Source organism: Pezoporus wallicus, unplaced genomic scaffold, assembly GCF_028554395.1.
Source record: "Pezoporus wallicus isolate ANWC-B61680 ecotype Strahan unplaced genomic scaffold, APGP_CSIRO_Pwel_v1 scaffold_14062, whole genome shotgun sequence".
NCBI lineage: Eukaryota > Metazoa > Chordata > Aves > Psittaciformes > Psittacidae > Pezoporus > Pezoporus wallicus.
In genome coordinates, this window is record NW_026640917.1 from 54,215 (window position 1) to 71,933 (window position 17,719).

The following is a 17,719-nucleotide window of genomic DNA, read 5'->3' on the forward strand; positions in this document are numbered from 1 at the left end:
ACCATGCTGGGCACGGAGAGCTGTTGGTCTCACGGACACTGGGCCTTAAGCAGCAGCAGGAGACAGATGGGAGCAAATGAACATTACTCTGTATGATTCTTATGCATCAGAGCACCCGACCTTCCCGAGATCGATACCGAGCTGCTGCGTTTGCCAAGAGTTTTATAGGCAGTGTCCATGCCTGCTGGGTGAGATAACCCCTCATGTGCTCATTAGCTGCACAGCTCCTCTCCCAGCTAATTGGTGCTGGAAAGGTCAAGCTCTGGCCATGAGACAGTGCTGCAGTCTGAGGTCTCAGCTTGGGAAGCAGGGAGGCCCACGGGGCCATAGGCAGGGATGCTCTTCCACTGACTCCGCTGGAGTTGAGGATGCAGTTTCCCACCCTGTGTGTCTCCCCAGCCCAGCTCTCCTGCCCTCCACCCTGCCCACCCCTCCTGAAACACCCCCACTGCCCTCCAGCAGCACGTGTGCTCTCACCACCCTGCTCCATGCTCATCTGTGGGCTTCATGGGTGCCTGGATGCTCTGAAGGTAACAGCTTATCATGAGGTTCCATTTCACCTCCTCAGCTGGCAGAGTGTCTGCGACCAGGTAGTGACTGTCTCTGATTTAGCTGTTATTTGTTCCAGGGATGGGTTGGTTTCCATTACTGCAAGCATCTGACAGCCAAGCTGTGCTCATTCCCTGCGTGTGGCACAAGGAAGAAGCTCAGCATTCCTGCTGGGCAGAGCCATGTGAGCCTCTGCAAGGCACATGGCAGCAGCTGCTCCCTGCTCAGCTGTGCTTGAACAGAGAAACCACTTTTCCACCCTGGCTCAGCAGCAGGACCTCTGTCCCCAGTTGCGGTTCGCAGAGGCACAGCTGTGTGAGTGCATCCAGGTCCTTGCTTCTCCCTTCAGGTACTCCTGGAGAGCCAGCTCTGGTGACACTGATCCACTTGTGAGGAGGAGAAATACTGGCTTCCAGCCTCCCTGATGTGAGGGTTGTCCCAGGCTGCAGGGGATGTGGGCTACCCCCATTGCCCATGATGGGCAGAGCACAACGATGCTGCAGCCCTATGGCTGTGCCCAGGGCTCCTCTGTGCGCACACTGTGCAGCCCTGCACATCACCATGGTGCTGGAGACTCACCTTCAGCAAGCCCAGGAGGACCAGGGCTGGTCATGGTGCACCTCAAGCAACCTCCTTCCCCTGAGTCTTCCTGTCATTTGCTGTCACTTCTTCCCCTCCAGAGAAGGGACAGTTGTGCTGAGATGGAGCAACAGAGACAGAGCATGACCTGCTATGAGAGATGCTGCAGTTGTTATGCTGCTGAGCCCCCCAGCTGGGGTAAGGAGTTGGGGGATCCCTCCACCGTTAGGGTTAGGGTTAGGGTCTCCCAGCCAAGGAGATGCCAAATTTACCGAGCTGGAGATTTTCACTGATTGCAGTTGCATCCCTGGGTGCTGAAGGGTGACTGGAGACCCGTGGCGGTGAGACAATGGTCAGGAAAGCTATGCAGGCAGCCATAAGGAGTTGCCCAATGATTTTTCCACCCACAGTTTGTCTGGCTGTGGTTTGCTTGGGCTTGCTCCTGGATGATGTCACTCACCCCTGGTTTAGTGTAGCTTTCAGGCCACACATCCCAGATACTTGACTCAGCCTCCTCTTCAGTGCCAGCAGAAGGAACATGGTAAGCAAGGTGGTGACAAGCTCAGCATGAAGCAGTCCTGGTGATGCCAAGTGACTACCCATCTCCTTTAGCAGTCCCCCAAAACTACACCTCCAGAAAGCAGCAGGATGGAGGGTGGTGAACCTGGAGATGGTTTTCCATCAGAAACAGCAGTATGGGGATCTCTGACTCTGGTTTGAGGCTTCCAAGGTAACTACAGAAGGTCTCCAGCCATAAGAAATGGCCTGAGAAACACAGGTGATGCTGTCGCTGATGGCAGCACATTGCAAAGGTGCCTCTGTAGCAGCATGGCTCAGCAGGAAGAGACCTCAGTGCCACACGGGCTTCATTACAACAGCACAATGGAGAGCACGGTGGCAGCGAGGTCCCTCTCTGGGGCTGCTTTCCCACTCACCATAAAGATGCAGCAAAGAGTCCCGCTGGCAGGACTCATCCAAGCTGCAACAAAGCTGCTCCCTCTGCTGCGGGCTGGAGCTGGCCCAATCGAGACTGCCAGCTCAATTAGAGGGAGCACATGGAAGAATCCGCAGGGAAAGCTCTGGTTTTCTGCACAGGGCAGAGCCAGGGAGCAATATTTTCGTCTTGTTTCTGCTAATCACCCATGCAGGAGAACCAAGCTGTTAAAGTGGGAAACCAAATTAATTTTCTCCCATCTTCCATTGCCTTCGCACCTCCCAGGATTTCACCCCACCGAGGAGCTGAGAGCTGCTTTGTTCATTTGTGGGGATCTTACTTCCTCCTGGCACCTCTTCCATTGAGCTTGTCTGGACATGGCTGATTCGCAAGCCAAAGCCTATTGCTGTGCCCACCCTGCAAGAAATGGTTTCCCCAGGATTGGGGTTGTTTCTTACCTGGCGTGAAAACGCTTCCAGGCTCAGGCCAGATGGAATAGTGCTGGAAAAGCAATGTGACCGTCTAAAGAACGTGTGTGGATGTTTACACAGCTATTCAGTCACCCCCAACAACAGAGCATCACACCCATCCCCTGCTCTTCCATTCCTTACAAAAACCCGTGACTCTTTGCTCCTTCCAAAGCTTAGCATATTCCTAACCCCTGGAAGTTTGACAGGAGGTTTTTGCCCTGCCCAGAGATGCCTCTTGTCATCATACCAAGTATTTTAGTCTCCATATTAATGGTGTTCAGCCTGCCCAGGGTCACCCCGCCCTGCAAGTCCTCCCTTTCCCCCCACACACTTGGCACACTTCATGGATCCAGATCCATTGATATTTCCGCTCTCCTTGGCAGGTATCTCAGCCAGCAGCCTGCAAAAGGGCAGGAGAAAGGAAGAGGCTGCTGCCACATTGCTGCTCCATAGGCCAGCTCAAGGAAGAAAACCTGTGCTTGGCCATGGAGGAGGGAGGAGCAAGGGGGCTGCTGTGTATCACTGCCTTCAGCAGAAGCGAATGCTTTTCAGGATAGAGCTGTCAGGGAGATCTCTTTCTCCCTTCCTTCTTTCCTTTCTTTGCTCTGCCACCTTGCAGCTCTGTTCCACTGCATGTAACCTTTCGGAGAGGCACTTTCCTGCAGCCCCAGCGGAGCCTCTAAACTTGACAGCACAGTGAGAAACTGCTGGAGGCAACCAAACTCCCAATCTTCTCTGAGGATTACACTCTGCAGGAGAGCTCCTCTTGCTCTCCTCTCCCGCGGGAAGCTGCAGTTGGCCTCACAGCCTCCTGCCAGTAAGGGTGGTACGTAGAAAAAAAGATGACTTTAGCCGACATTGCTTATACTTTTGGAGTTGACATAGTACTAAAAAAATGGTTGAGTCAAGCTTTTTATTATAGGAGAGTGATGAGAACACAGAAGTAGTTGCTAGATCTACCCAATTAATGAGATCAGTCCTATTGATTTTGATGAGGGTGATTCACTGGCCTGAGATGAAACAGCAGCTTATTTATCTCCTGGATCATGGCCAGACGATGCAGTATCTTATAGGAGCTGCCCCTTAAATATCACAACTAGCTCCATTCAGTGCAGGAACTCAGTCCTTTCAGTAGTCCTAGTCTTGAGATTATGTTAGGGGTTTTATTGCTGTTATCTTAGGCAGAGTGCCCAAGAGGGAATCAGTATGATTAACATTCAGGGAACAAATCCAGAGGTAATGTTCCCCCTGAGCCTGGGGACAGGGATGCTGACAACTCGGTTTTCTGGGTAGCAGGGTGGAACCGCTGATTTCCGAGCTGTGCTTTGGATACACTGCCAGCAATGCTTAGGGATGCATGGATAGGCCTAGAAATAAAACCTGTTTACCCACACAGCTCACCATCTCTGCTGAAAGGGATCATTAGCCCTGGTTCTACAGGCTCAGTGCTGCCTCTGAGGTATCGTCTATCACAGGATGTGGAGGTGGGATGTCCCTACTTGCGTGGCCCCCCCACCTGTGCCCAGGCAGCAGCCTGTTTGCATATGAGCACCTCTCCTATGAGGAACGGCTGAGAGAGCTGGGCTTGCTCAGCCTGGAGAAGACTCCAGGGAAACCTTATTGCAGCCTTTCAGTACTTAAAAGGTGTCTATAAGAAGGATGGGAGAGACTTTCTAGCTGGGCCTGTTGTGATAGGATGAGGAGTGATGGTTTTAAACCAAAAGAGGGAGAGTCAGGCTGGATGTGAGGAAGAAATTCTTTACAATGAGGGTGATAAAACACTGGCACAGGTTGCACAGAGAGGTGATGGATGCACCATCCCTGGAGACATCCAAGGCCAGGCTGGATGTGGTTCTGGGCAAACTGATGTAGTTGTTAAGATGTCCCTGCTCATTGCAGGGCATTTGGACCAGATGATTTTTGGAAGTTCCTTCTGATGCAAAGGGTTAACTGATGTACAGGGGGGGTAGGGTTAAGCTGTTTGCTTAACAATGCTACTGCTTATTCGTGCTTATTCGACAAATTCGTGCCCAACACTTATCGTGCTTGCTGGAACAGAGTGGGAGGACCAAGGCTATTAATAGGAGGAAGGAACAGTAACTCCTGTTCCCTGGACCCCTAAAACAACTGAGATCAGCTTTGCGGTTTGAACACTGACTAAATCACCAGTGAACATGCGCAACGACTGGAGATGAGAAGTTCAAGGAAGACTCGTTTACTTCATCTTCCTACCCTTGCCCATGACCACCAGGAGACACTAGGCAAGCAAGGACCTTTACCTCATTATAATATGAAGCAGGGATAGGTCATAAATATGTATAGGCATGGTGTGTAACCTCATGAATATGTAATAGCTTAGAGGATAAATGTGAAGGAGAACAATGTTGAGGCGTGCATGCCTTTGGAGGAGCTATCCCCCATGCGCCTCAGCGCTGAATAAAAGCATACCTACTTTACATCCTTAACGAGTTGTGGAGTCTCCCCTGGCTTCACTTCCAACCCAAACCATTCGGTAATTCTATGTGCTTTTAGCACTAACCTGAACTCAGGCACCCTTACATCAGCAAGCATCCATCCTCCCATGTCCACAGACATCCAATGTGGCTCACCACGTTGTCCCCAGATGGGATAGCTGGACAAGGAGCCAGATACTTCCAGGACTCCCAGCAGTGGAGCAGCGTGCAGCAGCCCAGGGATGGGTGCAAGCTCAAGGTGCTGAGCTCCAGCACCTACATCCTCGCTGGCCTCGGCTGCGAGGGATGTGGCAGCACCTCGGCTGCTGTTGTGCAGCATCTGGTGCCCTCCCCTGGCTCTCTGCCGCACTGCTCAAGCCTGATGCCAACCTACAGCTGCCGTCCGGTGCTCACAGGTTTTCAGCACAGGCAAGAAAGTTGCTCCTTGTCCTACATTTTAAATGCCTGCGGGTTTGTCGTCTTTGTGAACAGTTCAGGACCTTTAAAAGTCCCTCTCTAGGTTACATTTCATAGAATCATAGGATGGTTTGGCGCAAGGAATTCTGATGGAGCTGAATCCAAACACACGCATTGCTTGTTCAGGAGTCAGTCAATGTTTCTGAGAACAGCATTCGGTTTCCTCCAGCACCAGGGCCAGGACTGACACTGGGCACTGGGCAGAATGGATCCCCTTCCCTCAGGAATAGCTCGCAATTCTCGGTGTTTCTCTGCAAATGTGATGCTATCTGTTAGCGAGTATCTGACAGGGAGACTGGGCCCTTTCTGCTGCTCCCAGGCAGTGCCCGTAGGAGGGGTGTTATGAGGTTGTTTCTTAAAAAAGCCCTAATCTTACCCTTAGCTAAATGAGGATGGGTTTAAACCAAGACACAGAGGGGAATGAGGAGAAGGAAGCTAAGCTAATGATAAAAGAAGAAATAAAATATACTAACACAGAAAGCTGGAGGAGAGAAATCCCCATCCCTGGCAGTGTTCAAGGCCAGGTTGGATGGAGCTTGAAGCAACCTGGTCTAGTGCAAGGTGTCCCTGCCATGGCAGGGGGTTGGAACTGGATGAGCTCTAAGGTCCCAGCTCAATGATTCCATGGTTTCCTATGGCCATTCACAATGGTGCTTCTCTTCTACCTCCTGTAGCCAGTTTCTGCTTTGCATCACAAGAGGCAGAACCCTGGTTTTAGTGGGACATCAACAGTTTCCAAATTCGTTTTTAACAAACATGTCTCTAAATTTGTAGCTTTTCGTACTTCGTGGTAGGTTCATTGTGGGAATGCAGGGACCTGGAATAGATGGTCCTTCTCATATAGCCATCAGATACTCCATGTTCCCATGGTGAGGGCAGAAAACAAGCCCTGCGAAGATAAACGTCCTGCAGAGAGTTTGTTGGTCCTCAGTACTTTGTGAAAGAACTATTCAGATGCTGCCTGAAAGGAAGTGGGCTCTGAACAGGAGCCACTTTGGGACTGTTGGAGGTGCAGACCTGTATGACAAGGTGTACATCACTTTGTCAGCACACTCAGCGCTCTGCCCTATTTCAGATGAGCCTGCTCCTCCTGGGACTTGTCAAAGCTTTCCGTGGTGATGGAAAAAGGACAGCTTCCACTCGCAGGCTTGCAGCTCCCAGCAGAGTCAGCTCCCATGGGAATACAATCAATGCTTCATGAGCAGGAGTTTAGAAAGTGAGAGCAAAGTTTTGGTGTTTTCTTTGAGTGCAATATGACAACGTGATGTTACATTATTCATCGGACACTCCTGACAGTGCACATCACACAGGAGAATAGTCTCTGCTATGCTTTAAGTTCTGAGTCTGCCTATGCAAGGGGAATAATAATTAGGCTCCTGTAGATGTTAAAAGAGAAATGTCTTAACCCTAACTAAACCTCTTTCTCTTTCACAGTTAGAGCGGTTAACATCCCAATAAAAGGCATCACAGGAAAACAGTATGTTTATTCATCAAATGATTTTCCTGAATGTAAGGGCCTCTCCTTTACAAAGTACATGATGAAAGAGCAGATGGCATGCGAAGGCGCAAAAAAGCCTTACTGTTGCCCTGTGTGTGATCTCAGAAGTGAGGCAGCTCGACTGAACATCACCATTAATATTTAAGGGAAGAGCAAGACTTCATCAGGATCCAGAGCTGCCTGCTACACATGGATAGTGTAAGGACAGTCCATTCCAGCAGGACACTGTGGTCCTCTGGGCTGGAGGACACCTGCCTCACCAAACAGGAGTCTTCTGTCCATCACCAAGCTGAGCATCAAAAACCTTGTGGCATCTGGTGACTGAAAAGGACCAAAGCCCTTCACTAAGGGGTGGTTGTGGTACCCAGCCTTTGCAGTGATGGCAATGGCCTCGCAAACAGGAGGTCAGCGATGAATGGGATTCAAGGTCTGCCTGGGTCTGCTGCTCAACTCCTGCCTATGGTCATGCTGACTGGTGCTGCAGAGCCAGCAAGGGCTGTGTCCTCTGTGGTGTCTCAGCAGGACAGGCAGCCCTATACTAGCTGGAGTGTCAAGGAACAACTAAAAGGTGAGGAGATGCAACAATCACCTGCATGAACCTGCTGTGCTGGGTTGCTGCCACTACAGCTGTGCAGTCATGGCAGGGTGAAACAAGCTTGCCTCGTGTAGAGATGCCCAAAGCCATGGACCTGGCATAGGAACTACTGGAGCAACTGCTCCAACCCATCCAGGCTGCACAAAGAGGTCAGATGCTCATGTCCAGGCAACACGGCGCCCAGCGCCTTGTGAGCACCAAGAAGGCTCTCTAGCAGACCCTCCTCCTAGCTCTCAAAGTCCAGGTATAGGAGGCCATTAACCTTATTGCAGGTCTTTCCAAGGCCGTGGAACCAACAACATCTGACTTCCAGAGCCTGGAGCAGAGGTGACCTCCACTGACAAAAGTGCTGACGGAAGCAGGACCGTGCCTGCATGCTGCCTGCATTGTCACCTTTGTCATGCTGCATCCCTACCTGAAAGCTCAAAAAGCCCAGGGGAAGGCCAGGCAAGAGACAAAGTCAGCAAATAAAACATCTCCACTCAGCCTTTTTAGCAAGGACATGAGTCTTTGAGAGATGAAAGGTGCTGCATGCAGTGGCAACTTCCAAATGACAGACATGGCCTGGAGGAGACTGGCTGTTTGCTGCAGTGTTCCTGTTGACCTGGGTAGGAGAGTTGGTTGGGGGGGAAAGGAGGAGATGAAGGGCAGAGCCGAGGAGCAGGAAAGAGCTGCAGTGTTTCTGGGGGAGCAGAGATGTGAAAGGAATGAGAGAGGAGGAAGTCCTCTAAGTACGGAGAGCTGGACATTAAAGAGCCTGAACTTTGGTGTACAGGGGGACAAACACAGGACATACTTGACATGGAAAAAGCTTTGGAAAGTTCTGTCTTAGTGAAACAGTGAATAAAAGCCAGGCTGGAGGCATCCTGATGAGAGAGGACAGGAACGAAAGCAGTGTCTGATTATCATTTTCAGTAAGAGGAGTTAGGAGAGCATCTGCTCCTCAGTGGAGTGGAACCATGCTCTGTGCACACACTGGTTCTCCAATTCAGACCAGAGACTGTCAGAAGAGAAAACTAAAGCACTAAACCTGCTGCATTGACACCCATCTCCTGTTGTAGATGTGAACAAAGTGGTTTGGCGTGTTTCCCTGACCCAGCCTGTGCTGGGAGGCTGCACCGAGACCATCCCTGTAGGTACACAGAAATGTGCTTTCAATCATCTGAACCCCCATACCAGTCAGTCTGCAAAAACCTGAACTGCCTTGTAAAGCTAGAGTGTCCTCTGCACCCATGAAAACAAGTGGCTGCAAAATGAGGAACTTACTATGTTCAGAGAACATATGTTTATCTGCTTGTATTTATTTGAGGTGTTGATCTTTAGGTCTCAAGATTCACACTGGCTTCTTACCATCAAGCTGAGAATCATTATGGAGTGCCGGGGAATGGCATGTCTTTACTAGTGTGATACCACAGTATAATTTTAACAGAAATGTAATGCAAGTTGTGTGATTTCCTCTGCACAAGCTCAGAAGCTTCACCTTTCCCATCCAGGCTTTTCTTCCTAAAGGAAAATAACTACATTTACTTCAGGGTGTCATTTTCTGAAGAAGGGTTTTGTCGTTTGCTGTTCCATTAAACTCCACACTGCTCTAGTATCACATTCTTGTGGTGAGATTATAACTGCAACAGCTATCAAAGCCATTGTCAAAATTGGCCTGGACTTTTTGAACTTAAGTGTTCAAAATACTAACTTTGTTCCTAGAAAGAAAACTTCTCGGCCTTACATTGAAGAAATGTGATAGGAAATGGATCCTATCTTGAGTATGTTGTTACTATAAATAAGAGGTATGGGCATTTAAAGAATTCCAGCTGAATCTCATGCTTCAAAGGGCACGTGGCTCTGTGTAAGTGCAGGAGAGGATTCCTCCCCTCCCTGATGCACCACCACGTTTTCAAGGGTTGTATCAGATGTTTTCAAGAGTTCTGTGGGCCTGGGCCTGGTCCAGGTTGGTTCCAAATGCCAGACTGCAGGATGCTACTACTGAGAAAGCACAAGAAGGGAAAGGTCTGGCAGCAGTGACTGCTCCTGAACATTTGCTTTCATTAACGCAGTCTTTACATTCTGGCCAGGCTGCAGTTTGGCTTAGTTTGCAGCAGACAAATGTGCAGTTACAATGGGAGCCGGGCAGATGAAAACAGGCTTGTGCGTGGTACCCAGCAATAGCATCAGCGGAAGAAGCAGCAGCTGCTCTTATCCCCGCTACTGAAGCTACATATGGCTTGCAGCATATACCGGCAGAGATTTGGGTGGCCAAGAGGGATGGTGTCCATCAGCTTGGCAGGGCAGTGTATGAGGTGGAGGAGAAACCTCTGACCCTGCTCTCACACGCACCAGGTTCCTGTAATATCCTGCTTTGAAAAGCAATTGATGACACAAAGCTCATCCAAGCGCAAACACCGATGACCGCAGGGCTTGCCAAGCCTTCCGCTCCACACTATGATACTCCAGGCTGAGCAAACTTCCTGTCTGCTGTAATTCTTTTGACACTTCCAGTTCTTCCTGGGGACAAAGGTCAGGTGGAGGCAGCTGGACCTGGCACCTCGTCCTTTCTGCAGACCAAGATGCTCTTGAGAGTGCAATAAGCTCGTAAGCACATCCGCCTTCCCTCTGCTGGCCTTGCTCTTGCCTCTACTCCACCTCATGTTCAAGATGGGGTGGAGCAGAGGCACTTTTGCTCACTTTCTTTTGCTCAAGAAAAAAGGGGTCTGTCATTGTAGGGCTGATGTTTAGCTCACAATGAACTTGGGGTAAGAAGCTCATCCCTTGGGAGAATGAAAACCACCTTGGGACCCACATTGGTCAAAGGCAGCTCCCCTCTATCAGCTATTCAGAATGCCCAGGAATCAAGCTGATTAACAATATTTGATCAACCTGCTTAGTGGAAGGTGTCCCTGCCTGTGGCAGGGGTTGGAACTGGACGAGCTTTAAGGTCCCTTCCAATCCAAACCAGTCTGGGATTATATGAATCCACTAGCAGGGGAGAAACTGAGATGAACTTTTGATAATAGATATAAAAATTCCTTGCTGACCTCTTGTTAGGATTAGATTCATTACAGAAATCACATAGGGAGGATGAAACCTTGCCTGTCTCTGCAGCCTCATCTGCTTGGCTCAGTACAAACATAAAATTCAACAGCTGTACTGAGAAATTCACATAATTCAATTAGACCATCAGAAAGTTGATCTAATCATGTCACTTCAATTATTCAGACCACTAGCTAAAATCTTTCATGTTACTTAAACTGGAAGCCTTCTGCTGTGCCAGTCCCCTGTTAGCAATGCACTCATCTAAGGAAGAGATTAATTCAGACTTTGTTCTTGCTTTTCAGTGTAAAGAGTGGGTCTTTTCAGGTAAGAAAATCCTCAAAGTCTGGTATTAATCAGAAGGGAAAACATATCCTGGACACCACAGACTATATTCTGCAGTGTAGGAACAGATGTAGCGTGGGCTGGGATTCCTGCAGGTGGGGATACACACAACCACATTTAACGTTGGGTCTGGTCACAGAAGCTGTGTCTGCCTCCCATGGAGATGTATTTTGACAAAGGCCCCTTTGTCCACTTCAGCTTGGCATCATGAGATTTCATCATGAGGATGCTTCCATGTCCCCTTTTCTTGCTGCTCTTGCCCATTTTAATCTTTTCCATCCTCAGTGCATTCTGCTCCTGTCCTTTCATGTGTCCCCCACAAACCCAAATGCAGGCTGACAAGGTTTCCCACTATTTGACATGCTGAAGGGAAGGGATGCCATGCAGAGGGACCCGGACAGGCTGGAGAGGTGGGACTGTGCAAACCTCATGGAGTCCAACAAGGCCAAGACCAAGGTCCTACCCCTGGGTCAGGGCAATCCCCAGCACAAACACAGGCTGGGGGAGATTGGATGGAGCAGCCTGAGGAAGACTTGGGGGTGTTGGGTGATGAGAAGCTCCCCATGACCTGGCTTCAGTGTGCGCTTGAGCCCAGACCCCCCCCCCCCCCCGTGTGCTGGGCTGCACCCCCAAAGCATGAGCAGCAGCTCAGGGAGGGGATCCTGCCCCTCTGCTTCCATCTGGGGAGACCCCCCTGCAATCCTGGTCCAGCTCTGGGGCAGCAGCACAAGAGGGACGTGGAGCTGTTGGAGCGAGTCCAGAGGAGGCCACGGAGATGCTGTGAGGGCTGGAGCAGCTCTGCTCTGGAGCCAGGCTGAGAGAGCTGGGCTGGGGCAGCCTGGAGAAGAGAAGGCTCCTGAAGGGGAGACCTGAGAGCAGCTCCAGTGCCTGAAGGGGCTGCAGGGAACCTGGAGAGGGGCTTGGGACAAGGGCCTGTAGGGACAGGCCAAGGGGAATGGCTTGAACCTGCCCCAGGGGAGACTGAGATGAGCTCTTAGGCAGAAGCTCTTCCCTGGGAGGGTTCTGAGGCGCTGGCACAGGGTGCCCAGAGAAGCTGTGGCTGCCCCATCCCTGGCAGTGCTCAAGGCCAGGTTGGACACAGGGGCTTTGAGCAAGCTGCTCCAGTGGAAGGGGTCTCTGCCGAGGCTTGAAAGCCCCTTCCAACCTAAACCAGTCTGTGTCTGATTTGCTTGTCTGGCAGAACTTTCACTGGGGGCACTGGGACATCTGCTCTCCGTGCACATCCTCTTCTAAATCTTCCTGTGTTCTCTGAAGGAGTCAAGTTGTGACCTTCCGCAAACCCTTTTCTCCCAGCCCTTATCTTATCCCAGTATCTTATTCCTGACTCTTAGCCTACACCCATATACTTGGTATCCCATCAATCACCTATGTTGCTTTGTGGTTAAGGCGCTGTGCTAACACTGACTCTTATCAAGTCCTTGGTTTATAGAGACAAAATGCTCTTAACCCTAAGCAATGTGGCACTGCCGTTCCTTTTGAAACTGCCCTGTGGTTAACTACCCTGAGAACAAAAACATTGGAACAAGTGGATGAAGGGTAAACAGATGAGCCTCTTAGCCTGAAGCCTCACCCCTGAAGCCACTCCAAAGATAGAGAGAATTTAGCCTTGATCAAACAGAGCTATGAACACACTGCTTACGCTGCATTGGGGTATTGTTTTTGGACAAGTTCCAGCTAGCAGCAATGATGGACAGATCCGATTAGGAGGAGGAGGCGGAGGAGGAGAAGGAGGAGGAGGAAGAGGAGGAGGGAGCATCCGAGAGCCAGCTGGAGGGAGCACTGTTTATGCTCCTCTTTGCTCACTTTGCTCACTTTGCCTCAGAGACATCAAAAAGCCAGGAAAACAAATCACAAGCTGCCGAAGGAGTCCTGGAGAACACAGTAAGCATGGCAACAGCAAGCTGAGTTCTCCATAGAGGGATGTAAATATGCTCTATCTGCACGGATCTACAACACGTGGGCATTTCTGCTACCCCTGTTTTATTCTAGGGACCAGTGATGAGGAGATGGAGGCTCAAAGCTGCTCAGATAAGAGGGATGTTGTATGGTTAAGTAGCTCCACAGCGAAAACCTCTCTCATTGATTAGAAATTAGTTAAGAGATTAAAAAAAATACCAATCCAAAATGTAGAATTTAGAGACAAACTTTCAGCAAGGGAAGAGATTATCAGCTCTATATCGTAATGATTTCTACAAGACACAGGATTGCTGCCTCTATTTGGTGAACAATGGATATAAAAAAATCATGGCTTAAAGAAAATTATTTAGATGTGAGAGAATTGTGAATTGCCCCACATAGGAAAGGAGAGGAAAAAAGATCAGCTGGGCAATGGGATGGTAGATTAAGGCCCCTGAAATATTATGCATATGGGAAGAAAGAGTCTGAAGTATTCCTGGTCTTCATGCATTGTAAATCAACCAAGAGGCCTTGATGCTGCTTTAAAAAGCTCATTAAGAAGCACATGCTCAGCAAAGTGTTCTAACCAGAAAAGCAGTAAGACGTTAGGCTATTTAAATGTAGGTTTTATGTAATGATGAAAATATTATAGTGTCATATATTGCATTAGTGATGATGCCTCCTCATCCTTAACAGTGTGTTCAATCCAGTTTTGTTCCCCTCATGTGGAAAATATAAATCAAGTTCATACAGTGCCAGAAGAAATGCTAAAAACTTGGTAGATTTCCATATGAAAAGAGACTGCTTGGACTACTCCAACTTCAAATAAGTAATTAGTAATGGAAAAAATTGAATTTCATTCACTAACGAATGATATGGGAAAAGCAAAAAGAATGATTTTCCAAAATACTTTGTGTTGTGCTGCTACTGGAATAAGAACAAAGCAATGCTATAAATTCAAGTAACCCTTTTATGTCAAGCACCATTAAAACTCAGATAAAGTACTTTTGACCTGGAAACTCCTTAATACAATACAGTAATTTGTGTCCAAGAATTTAGTGAGATTCCAAAAGTTACCCCCTCTTCCCACAAACACTTGCAAGCAGACAATGCCAATTCTCACCAATCCTTACTCAATTATCAGTCCTCTGGGTGACTCCAAGATAATATCTTAAGTCGGGCTTTCTTTGCCTTGGGTTTTTAGCTTTGCTTTTCTGTTTGCAGGATGCCCACTCGCTTTCAGACACTGAACACACATCTCAACAATGCAGTTTTGGTATTTCAGTTTAAAGCAAGAGGATCGTCCTGGAAAAGCTCACCATGTGATGCCCTGAGTGCCTGTAGGAGGCTGAAGCATGGTGTTCCTACTGACCTTATATCTGCAGCGTGGCTGTAGAGATGAAATCTTGTGTCTCCTCCAGCTTTGACTCCCCGACAAAGGTTCCTAGAGACAGTAAAACAAACTGTGAAACATTTAGAAACCTTTACAGACCTTTCATGCTGCAATATTGTGAGTGGATATGATGTCCATGTATTTATGCATTTTTAGAAATGTAGGGAAGAAGCCATCTTCTGTTACTAATAGGAAAAGAAACTATCATGAAGGATTAAAATGCAAATTAGAGTCTTTGTAGGCAAGCCTGCAGGGCAATACTGGTTAGGAATGTATGGCAGGAAGGACAAGAAGAGCAGAAGGAAAGAAAGGACAGATGCCAACCAGGCTGTACTGCTCTGCCCACCTCTATCTTCAATACGGTAAATGTTTCCCCCTGACCATTACAGAGCTCAGACATTTTGGGCATCACCATCTCTGACCTCTGCTTTCTCCCAGCACAGGAAGCAGCACAAGGAAAAAAAGGGTGTCGAGAAGATGCTGGCCAAATGCCCTGGAGATATCAGGGAGAACAGAACTGTGTCACGCACCGAGCTGGCTGAGCTTGACATCGCACTGCTTCTGGCTGGGCATTACTGGAAACAGATCTTGAACAGGAGGCACTCCCTTTGCCTTTTACTAAAGCAGTGTGGCAACACTAATGCGCCTTGCTTTTAACAGATGAAGTCATGAGTTTAGATCTTATCTGAGCTTGAATACTTTGAACTAAAGGTTCGCACCAAGTGAAACTGAGTTTCACTGCCAGATCTGCAGGGAGTACAGGAAAGGAAACCAATAATCTCAGACGAGAACTGTCCTTGGGGACTTGAAACACTTCTGCCATAAAATCACATTGCATAAAGTTTTCAAAGCTTTAAAAACAACACTGATGAAATGTCTGTGTAACATCTCTACCCTATCTCTATCCATGATACCTTGCAGATTTCAGAAATCAGTTTTGAGTACTTGGCACTACCCAATCAAAGACTGGGGTTTGAAATGTTTAGTGCATTAAGACCGCACCTATGTGGAAACTGAAATGTCTGTTTCCTTGGAAGTTCTGTAATTTCAAACCCAATTTTCCTTGCAGTGTGGAGTGAAATGTCGTATTTAGAAATGAGATGTTTAAAAAGGTTTTAAAAGTCACTTGAAACACTCTGTTGTCATTTTGACAGGCTCCTTTCATATTCTTATTGCAATTTATTACATCAAGTACTAATTTTCATAGCAAAAATTATTTTGAAAGGGAAAATGGAAATGTGAAGTTCTTGTCATTTTAAAATGGAATATTTCAGCTTTATTTGCATGTTTGACTTTGCATTCAGACTATAATGGGCAAAATGCAGCACTATTCTGGTAAAAGCTTAGATTTCAATAAAGCCTCATTTTCTAAAGGGAATATGCATGAGAATGATGGTTTTGACCACCTCAGAGAAGCTTTGAGCTGGGTAGAGCTGAGGAATGAAACATCTCTTTTGCATAGATGAATAGTTTGAGATGCCCTGAGCACTGGGGTGGAGGATTTGAATCTGCTTATATTAGGGCTGGTTTGCACTTGGGTGAATCCTTGCTAGGAGAAAACCTAAAAAGACGGCTTTAATGTTATACATTTCTACTACCAGCTATTCTTTTTTTCTCATTTAGACATCTTGGATGTGATAGAAGGCTGTTTCTTCAAGCTTGCTCTAGTTAGATCAAGTTCTCTTTTTAAGAACGACAACCCATCCTATCACAATTAAACAGGTAGTAAATAGATGTGCATGACAAGAAGATCCTTCGAATTATTGACATTTTTACCTTACTTTAGTCAATGAAAGGTGCTGTCAGTGTTACAGCTTCACTGGACCATGCTGTTTGAAACTCATACCTGTTTGCGTTATGATGGCAAACCAGCCACACAGCTTACTTCTATATATGCTGCACATGTTGACATTGCAGGCTTCAAACCTCACATGAGTTTTGAGTTCATTCCCACAAGTATCTGCCTGCAGCATTCCCTCAAAGGATGCCTTCTGCTCCTGCTGCTAAACAAGCAAGGTCACAGGGAAGGAAAATGACTTGAGTCCTCTCCAGATGAGGTCTCCCAGCACCAAAGCATCTATCAGCAGAGAACCACAGCTCTTCTATGTGCAGCTCCTTGCAGGGGAAGAAATTCATGGCCCAGGTGACAAGTTTGGTGAAGAGGAAGGTAAGCAACTCACCCATGATCTTTTAGCCAGGGAAGTAAGAGGTGAACAGCAGATGCTAAGTGAGAACTCCCAAGCTCCCTCTCCACAGCATGTTTTTGCCACCTGTGTTGTCCTGAAAAAGATATTTTTCCCTTTCGATTCTTCTACATCTGGAAGAAAAAAAGAGAAAGAAAAAAAGTTAATTTTTTAACTTTTCCAGGAATTTGGGTTGATGATTTATATTAACATTACATCACATGCAGGGTCATTTAGGCAGGAATTTCTGTACTGGAGAGAGAGAAGTGGATACCACAGTGATCAGACTGCTCTGGGGATGTCTTCAAGGAGATGCAAGAGCCTAAAGCCAGGCCATAAACTGTATAGAGCATAAACTATGAGGGCAGTGACACAGTGATGTTAATACTGTTACTTCCCCACTGTTTGGAGCATCTCCAGTGAAATCTGGAGCCATTCCTGCTGACGGGGAGCAAAAGGGATGACAGGTTTTCCTCTCCCCTGCTGCAGTGGGTAAGAGCTGGGTGCAGGAAGGGGAATCTGATCTGCCTAGTTTTTTAAGCTGAGGCAGGATGGCTGCACCTTCATTCCAAGCAGCTGCAGCCTCCCTGTGTGCATTGAATAAGCCAGGCACCTGCAAAGCAGCAGGGCCTGCTAGCACACTTCCACTTTAGGTAAAGGTGTGTTAATGGGTCCCTGTACTGCTTTAAAGGAGGTCCCAACAAGGGGAATCCCTCAGGTTCCTATAACGATAAGAAAGCACACCTACCTGGCTGCAGAAAACCCAGATCAGGACACGTTATCAAAAAAGAAAAGACCTTCTAAAGTATGCGATGCTAAAAATGCAGATATACAGGATCCACACATATCCTTGAACACTTGACCTTCACATTAATGCTTCTCACCACACCCCAAATGTATAGGCATCCAGTATAACTTCATGCCACACGTGCTATTCTTTCCCCTGTGCAACGAACCAGAATGCCTCTCCATTTACCTCTTTCTTATGCTGGCATTTGTCCACCCAGCCATCTCCCTTCTTTATTTCCCTCTTAACCATTTAATTACTGAGGAGCGTAAAGCATCATGGCCCAATCCAGATCAGGCCTTGAATTTCAGTGTCTGTAAAACACAAAGGTGCTTTGGTCTGGGTTTCAGTGTGGTCCAGCAGAGAAAGAGGGGACACTTAGAAAACTGAGACACCTAATTGGGGTTATGAGACATGGTATTCAGTGATTGCTCAGGATCTGTCTTCAAGACCTCCACTACTACATGGTACTAACGCATCCAGCTGCATGGTACAGCATACTTTTGCCTGGG